Source organism: Cryptomeria japonica, chromosome 2 (genome assembly GCF_030272615.1).
Source record: "Cryptomeria japonica chromosome 2, Sugi_1.0, whole genome shotgun sequence".
Classification (NCBI taxonomy): Eukaryota; Viridiplantae; Streptophyta; class Pinopsida; order Cupressales; family Cupressaceae; genus Cryptomeria; species Cryptomeria japonica.
In genome coordinates this window covers 88570952-88580206 of record NC_081406.1, presented here as the reverse complement: position 1 = coordinate 88580206, position 9255 = coordinate 88570952, and positions in this window count along the sequence as shown.

Sequence of the window (9255 nt, the reverse complement as noted above, 5' to 3'; positions counted from 1 at the left end):
TGCAAGGAAAGTTACAGTCAATCCATTGCTTTATAGCTCAGTTGGTAGATAAATGTCATCCATTCCAGCATCTATTGCATAAAGGTGTCGCTTTTAAATGGACTGAGCAATGTCAATCAGCCTTTCAAGCTCTCAAGGACTATTTGTTGTTGCCACCTATTCTAATGCCTCCTATAGAAGGAAAGCCATTTATATTGTATATTTCTACAACTGAAATGGCACTAGGAGTTCTCTTAGCCCAATAGGATGAGAATGGCAAAGAGCAAGCTATTTATTATATCAATTGGACACTAGTAGGCTATGAGCTGAATTATTCAATTATTGAACGGGCATGCTTAGCAATGGTATTTGCAACACAGAAGCTCTAACACTATATGTTAAATCACCAAACATTGCTCGTTACAAAAAATGATCCACTAAAATACTTGCTTAGTAGAGCAGCTTTGATGGGTCGCCTAGCAAAGTGGGTTATGATCCTCAGTGAATTTGATATTGAGTATATGGAGCGAAAGGCGATAAAAGGACAAGTCATAGTAGATCAACTTGCAGAGGCTCCTATTTATGATGATCATCCCATGTTGACCGATTTTCCAGATGAATCAGTATTTTCTCTCACATCTTCTAATGAATGGAAGTTATACTTTGATGGATCCCATACCAAGTTCGGGTCTGGAGTAGGCATCTTGTTTGTCACCCCTCAAGGTGATGCTATTCCCAAGTCCTATAAAATCACTTTTCATTGTACCAATAACATTGCAGAGTATGAAGCACTGGTCATAGGACTCCGAGTAGCGGTCCACTAGAACATTATGCATTTACAAGTCTATGGAGATTCTTAATTAGTCATCCGACAAGTGAATGATGACTACGAAACAAAAGATGAAAAGCTTATTCCCTATAAGCATATGGTAGATCTCTTCAAGACAAAATTCACAGCTATCCATTTCAGTCAAGTTCCAAGAATGCAAAACAAGTCGGCAGATGTGATGGCTACAATCGCTTCCATGTTAAATATGCCCCACAATATGGACAAATGTGAATTTTTGGTCAAATAGTTGCTTGTTCCTTCTTTTGACATTCCGATAGCAGATGTGATGTGCATTCTTGTTGGTCCTAACTCCCCATGGTACAAAGATGTATATCAATATTTGAAATCCCAAACCTTACCACCTAACATTTCCGCTAACCAACGCCGAGCCTTCATCCGACAAACAACCAAATATGTCATCATTGCCGACACCCTTTACCGTCATTCCTTTGGCCATACCCTCCTCAGGTGTTTGGATTCTGACAAAGTACAAACGGCTTTACACGAGGTTCACGATGGTATATGTGGGGGCCATTTCAATGGTCTGAGCTTAGCCAAAAAGTTGATTCGTGTTGGGTATTATTGGCCCACTCTGGAAAAGGATGTTCATGATTTTGTTAAGAAGTGCTACAAATGCCATGGAAACTACATTCATGCACCAGCCCAAGAGCTTCATTCTGTCATATCTCTATGGCCCTTTTCTCAATGGGGATTGGATCTTATTGGCAAGATTCACCCGACATCTGCAAATGAACACAAGTTCATCATTACAGCCACAGAGTATTTTACAAAATGGATCAAGGCTATCCCCATGACCTATATCATTGGTGTGCAAATTTCAAAATTCCTATTGAATTATATCAGATGCAGATATGGGGTTCCCCTTGCCATAGTCATAGATAATGGTCATCCCTTCAAGAATAAAGATGTCAAGGAACTTTGTGAAAAGTTTCATATCCAACACCATTTCTCCAATCCATACTATCCACGGGGTAATGGTCAAGCCGAAGCATCAAATAAAACCATTATCAAGATCCTGAAAAAGGTTGTCAATGACGCTGGTCGAGATTGGCACGTACAGTTGAATCCAGCACTGTGGGCCTATCACACTTCTATCCGCACACCTACTAGCACAACACCTTATTCCTTGGTGTATGGTGCGGAAGCCATTTTACCCTTAGAAGTGGAGATTCCTTCCTTGCGTGTTTAATTGCAACATCTGATTGATGATGAGACGCACAGAGTCTCTCGGTTGCATCAGCTTGAGATGTTAGATGAGAAACGTCAGACAGCCCTGACACATTTACAAGCATATCAAAACTGTCTTCGTTGCTCTTATAATAAGAAGGTAAAAGGGTGACACTTCGAAGTGGGAGATTTGGTTTTAAAGGCAAACCCTAAGAATGTACAGTCTATTGACATCATCAAAGGTAAGTTTGAACCTAATTGGGTTGGGCCTTTCATAGTGACTGCAGCTTATGGCTCGGGGGCATATCAGCTTGCCACTCCAAAAGGTGAACCTTTGTCCAATCCTGTAAACAACATGCACCTTAACAAGTACTAGGCATAATTTTCTATCAGCACTTCTTCAAGTATGATCCTGAAAAAATACAAAAAAATCAAAAAAGCATAAAATACAAAAAAAATCAAAAAAAGCAAAAAAATACAAAAAAAGTGAAAAAACAAAAAAACAAAAGAGAAAAAGAGCAAAAAAGTAAAGAAAAATGATTCGCCCTCTAGTGAAAACCTGGCAAACAGGCACTTTGGGCAAGTACCATGGTGAAAACCTGGCAATCAGGTGCCATGTGTAACGAGATCATTGCTCTGTCAACTGTCATGACCTCTAGCTATGCTTTCTCTCAGTCGGTTTATCATGTCTATCTTTGTCTTGACCCAATGTTCTGTCCCAGGCCTGTGATTGGTCAACATCATTGTCTTGCATACTCTGGTTTCTTGTACATATGTCTTTCAAATGTGCATTGAGTGTGTTCCCCTTGTCATGATCAATCACTAGAACTTTTAAAAATTGAAAATGTCCTGAAATAATCCAAAAAAATCAAATAATGTCCTGAAAAAATCTCTAAAAATTGAAAAATAACCTTAAAAAATCCCTAAAAAATCAAATAATGTCCTGAAATAATTCTAAAAAATTGAAAATGTCCTAAAATAATCCAAAAAAATCAAAAAATGTCCTTAAAAAAATCCCTAAAAAGTCAAATAAAGTCCTGAAAAAATGATCACAAAAAAATTGTAAAAACTCGAAAAGCATTTTGCAATAAATAACCCCTCATAGACAGATCACTGAGCATCCATCCAACAACAATTAATCACAACGTTGCACTTTAATGCAATCATGCGTTAACAGATGAGCTTTTCAATCAAACCAGACATTCAAACTGATCACAATTGTCATATCAATCAATCAACATCAATATCATTTGTCCTTGTCACTACTATCATGGGTCTTATACAAGGTGTGGTATACTCGAAACCAGACTGTGTCCTGTCTTAGACGGGGTACCGCATTCCCTGAAACCAGACAGCATGATCGTCCTATCAGCACTTTCAACTTTTGACAATGAAGATCGAGATGTTTGTTTGACTTGTTGGAATTTGTGCATCTTATCTTTTTACTGATTTATCTTTGGCTTTGATCATGTTCCTATGTTGCTCGATGATGTCACTGAGTGATTTAGAGTGACCGGGATGGTTCATGGTCCCTTTCTTTTTTGTTGTGATTGTTGTTTGTCTGTGATGTGTCTGTCTTTTGCAAAAAGGGTTGCATTTCAGCTCTAGCCTTCAATGCCATGATGCTACGCATTCATTTTGCTACATTAAAATAAAGGTTCTCACCTACAAAGTGCATTACTGAAAGCAAGTTTTTCTTCGTCTCTAACTGTCCTCTATCTCATTTTCTTCTTACTAACATTTCTTCTGTCTGTTCGGATAGTCAGTTCGGTCTAGTGCTCCGATTTCCCCAAACACATATGCTACATCCTACATTCATTGGTTAGTACATTTGCATTATATCAAACATCACATCAAGCATTTTATCCATTTCATATTATAAATGCATCAAAAACACATAAAAAATATATCCATACATGTTCCACAATAATACATCAACAGTGCATAAGTCATCCATACATGGAAAATAACATACGTCATAACACATTGCATCCCATCATATCGATGCATATCATATGTCACAATAATATCAGAGTACAAAATTGGGTTGTATGTCCTAAGTATGGCCTGCAGGCTGACTATATAATATCACACTACATAATGTCCACTGTCAGTCCTAAGGAGTACGTGCCTCTATCACTAGGTGCTCCCTTTATTCTCCTCATCCCTGCCATCTCTCAATGATGATGTCCCTCCTATCCCAGGTCCTAGCTGTGGTGGTCTCATAGGTCCACTCACCCCCATGCTGCTCACTGACCTCCGAGAGCGTACTTGGCTCTCTGTCCTTGATCATGCCCGATATGAAGCTGCTCTCTGCTCTGGTGGGACTGTACTATCATATAGTGTCCTCCAATGGTGTATCTCCTCTTTGGTCTCTACCAACATCTGTGTCATCTCATGTGCACTGGCATCCCTAATCGACCCAATATACTCAATGACTCTCTGTTCTTCTCGTTGTGCCTGAGCTACTGTTGTATCTTGAGCCACTGTAAGTCTGGCTATCTCCGCTCTGAACTGATCCTGCTCTATCCTCAAGATGGCATTTTGTCTCTCTAAAGTCACAATGTGATCATGCTGACTCGCTATGGTTGCCCTGCACATCTCCATCTCCTCTATGCTAGCTGTCTCTGGCTCTATGGGTATATCCTGCAATGACTCCTGCTTGCCTGAATCTAGCTCATAATCATCATCCCTCTCATCATCTCCGTCCTCATTGTCCTCCTCATCCTCATCATCTCCGTCCTCCTCTCCTGTGAGTGGGAAGTCCTCCTGTCTCCTTGGTACTGGAATATCAAGATCTGTAAATGGCACTGGCCGTCATCGTGCAAACCATCTCTCGTACTCCTCTGTCATCCCGACGTCCTCCACATCTGATCTCCAATCCCATTGTCTCTGTTGTAGCTATGTGAAGTCAGCATATGCTATGTGTGGCTGAATCATACTCCCCCACTGACTCATCTCTCTATGAAATCGGGCAAAGTGTACAGTCCTCCTAGGTACATTCTGCCTCTCTCCAAACTATCGTCTGACTCTCTTTGGCAAGTACATCTCAATCACTCTCTGGTGATTCATTGGTCACCCAATCAGGTACCTCTCCTATCTACAATACGATAGCTCATCACTATCATCTAACCATCCAGGGCAATCACGATATGGCCTCCATGTGAACTCTCTCAATCTGTCTAGCTCGTGTCGCCAATACAATATGTATCCAAATGGACCCTATCTCAGTGCTCCCCCATAGTAGTACACATATGGTTGATGTGGTAATGCCTGTCTCTCTGCAATCGATCGACATATGGCTATGTGCTCGAATGCCCATACCTATAACAATGTGACTCCACAGCTCAAAGTCTGCACTCCCTGATATGCTATCTGATGCAATTGAAAATACAGCATAGCCAGTACACATGGTCCCCATGCATACACTGTCCCCTCTATCACCATCTGCTCTAACAGTCTTCCCCATCCAATAGGGAATCCATGTCCTTGTCTGTCTCCTGCTAGTAGGCATGCTATAACCACTACTATCACCACATATCATCGATCATACTCTAATGCCATGGTCTCCCAGCCGATCTCCCTCTCTACAATATCTAGATCATCTGCGTAGCACTCAAATAATTTGCACAAAGCATCTCTCCCTATCATTGGGTCATACTCTATCATCTCTCCATGAATTGGAATGCGGAGGATACGCCATACGTCCTCTAGTGTCACAATCACCTCTCCAGTCGCCAGATGGAATGAGGAGGTCTCTGAATGCCATCGCTCTGCCAATGTGGTTAGTAGTCCTATGTTTTCCCTAATCTCAGGCATGAATGTGATATAGTATATTCCAAGTCTTTCTAATGTATCTTTGTCCGTGCTCCTGAGTCTATGTCGTAACATGAAGCAGTCTGGTCGATTCTCCTGCGTGATCAATGGATACTGTCGACTCTGCATCACAATTGGGGCATATTTTGCTAGTTTTAGGGTTTGCTCCTATGGGTTGCATTTCCTCATTTCATCCACAAATCAGGGTGTTTCTAATCTCTTTTGACCTATCCTACCCTTATCCCCCCTTTTCGGCTCATTCGTATGCCATTTTTGACTAAATTAGGGTTCACAATGCACAACTGTGCCTGTGTGATAAGTCCTACACCTGTGTAACACAACCTGCGCCTATGTCCCCTACACAAGTGCAGAAGACCCTACACAAGTGCAGAATTCGCCCTACACAAGCACAGAAGTCAGTTTCTGCATTCCCTGTGGGCCCCGCAATGTCCCGCAAGCCAGTCAAATTCATAAAATTGAAAATATGGGTTTTTGAGATACATACTGCTGCTCCCACATCGTCCGGTCATCTATACATGCATACATGTTCTCCGAGGTGATCTACCATTGGAATGTTCGCCATCTCTCTGCAAGTGTCCTTTTCTAAAGCAACAAATCCTCCTCTTTGGCTAGTGCAAATGAGCAATTTTCACTCTCTTTGTCTCATTTATAGATCTTTGTCAATGCATAGATGGACATGCACTCTCTCCATCTCATGTTGGTCGTGGTCTTTTGCGATTTCAATTTCTTGTCCTTCATGCATCCGATCTCTAATTGTCAATCTGTTTGCTTCTATCATGTTCTATCATTCTTATCGATCAATTGACCTCCTTTCTGGATGTTTCCGACCAATTCCTCGAGGGGGCATGCATATGTCATTGTTATTGTCTGGGGCATTTTCATTATTGTTCTTTGAAACAACGCTTAAAATCACATTGTCTCAAAGAGGGGCAAAATGTAGACGTCTAAAAATGGTCAACGCTTGCGGAGTCGTACTTTAACATTTGCGCATTGCCTTATTTTAGGGTTTTTTTGCGTCGCATTAACATTTTTCCTATGATTCACACTTGGTCTTTATCATTTGGGAGCATCGAGTCTTTCTTCTACATTTCTTCATTTATCTCGCTTTTGATTTTGGTCTTGTCGATAACAAACTTCAGTCATGATTTTGATCGATCTTATCCTATCGCATCAATGTGCGTGCTCATTTGTCATATTTGGACATTGTCAATCCTAATTAGGGTTTTTTCCTCTTATTAATCTTGTCATCATGCGATCGATTTGTCATCGATCGTTGTCATTTTTAATCTTGTCGTCATGCGATTGATTTGTCATCGATCGTCGTCGTTTTCAATCTTGTCATCTTACGATCGATTTGTCATCGATCGTGGTCATTTTCAATTTTGTCGTCTTGTGATCGATTTGTCATCGATCATGGTCATTTTCAATCTTGTCATTTTGCAATCTATTTTGTCATCGATCCTTGTCTTCTTGTCAATTTTGTCATTTTGCGATCGATTTGTCATCGATTGTCGTCTTTCTCAATTATGTCAATTTGGATCAATTAGTCATTGTTCCTCATCAATTGGCGCATTTATCAATCAAATCACTTATCAGCATTGGTCATTTATCAAGTCAGAATCATGATCAAATCGAATCAACGTCAATTATCTTTTGTCAGAACCTAATTGTCATCCTTGCATTTCTAATTCATCTTTTAGGGTTTCGTGATTTATTCATTTAACCTTGTTTGTCCCTTCTCCCTCTAGGTTAAATAGTTTATTTATCCTAAGTCTTCTTGTCACAATTAAATGTTTATTTAATTGGCTAACTAATTATTCCTCTTTTTGTGAATTAATTAATAAATGACAAATTATTAATTGATTTACCTAATTTCTCCTAATTCCTTATTTCCAAATTATCATCAATTTCTAATTCCTAATTTCCTAATTTCTATTTCATCTATTTTTCAATTCTCTCCTATTTTCCTCCTAATTTCATGGGAATGACATTTCAATTTGTCATAATTGACAATCCATCAATTTTGACATAGAAATTTGTCATAATTTTGTCATGAATTATCAATCAATCTTGCATAGAAAGTGCAAATTTGTCATAATTTGTCATAATTGACATTCTTGATTTGCAATTTCCATTTGAATCTCTTCATGCTAATTTGATCTTTTCTCCAATTTGTCTATAAATTGGATGATTTTCTTCAATCAAGATCCCTACTTGGTCGAATCAATCATGCTTCGAGTATTCTTGCGCTACAATCTTGTCTACTTGCTTTCATATCATGCTTATGCACTAGTAGGTGAGATCCACAACAAAGCTATTTGAAGGAGAAAGAAGGACAATAGAGCCACATGAAGGAGACATCCAAGTCTACATTTGGTTTTCTGAGTTTTCAATCTTGAATTGATGTCTTGATTTCATGTCTTTATTGAGTGTGTTTAGGATTGATCATTGCATTTGAGCTTTCATGATTGAGCCAGATTATTAATACTAATTGCTTTGATGATTTCCAAATTCCTAGCTACAAGATCCATTACATAATCCTGAAATAAAATCATAAAAATTGTTGGCCTAAGGCCAAACAAGCATCATCCAATCAATAAACATCTCAAAAGCACATCAAAAGGATCCACCAACACGTTTCATGAATCCAATCCATAAACTAGATAGCACCGGACCTAAATTAGATCCACACACACCAAAGAAATGATACCAATCAGTCAAGGTATGAACACAATCACCATCAGCATCCTAAATCCCTTCTAGAAGCTACACCAACACCACTTAGCATTACATCAAAGATCTTCAATAAAGCTTTGCCGATGAAACCCTTACTGAACCTACAAAGCAGGCTTACTAGAACATAAGATAGCATTCGATCATCAAGTCAATTTTAACTAACTGAAACATACTTCAGAAGCATATGAACCACTCATATAAACTTATTACATCATTTAGATCATGTCGGTGACAATCAACTAATAATATTCCCAATACAATCCTTCTACCAAAAGTCAGTAAACAACCATAACAGCTAGTGTTGACATCAATGACAAAATATCAATGCAACACCTAATCAATTCCTTCATATTGCTAACAATCTTCCCCTTTGGCATTGATGGCAACACTAGATGTGAAAAACATCCAAGTACCAAGAAATGCCAAACAAGTCTCCCCCTATGGAAGACAGCCAACAATCTCCCATAAAATGATATAGCAATGAAGCTCTGAACCAAATTTGAAAAAGACCAAATACGGCCAAACTCACCACCACACTCCCCCTGAGGAGTGAAATCAATCTAAGAAATAAATAGCAATCGTTTTTCACATATATTCCTCCCCCTTTGACAACAATGCCAAAGATATGATATAGATATCAAACAAAATATGAAAACTCTAAATCTCAAGGCTGACTACTCCCCCTA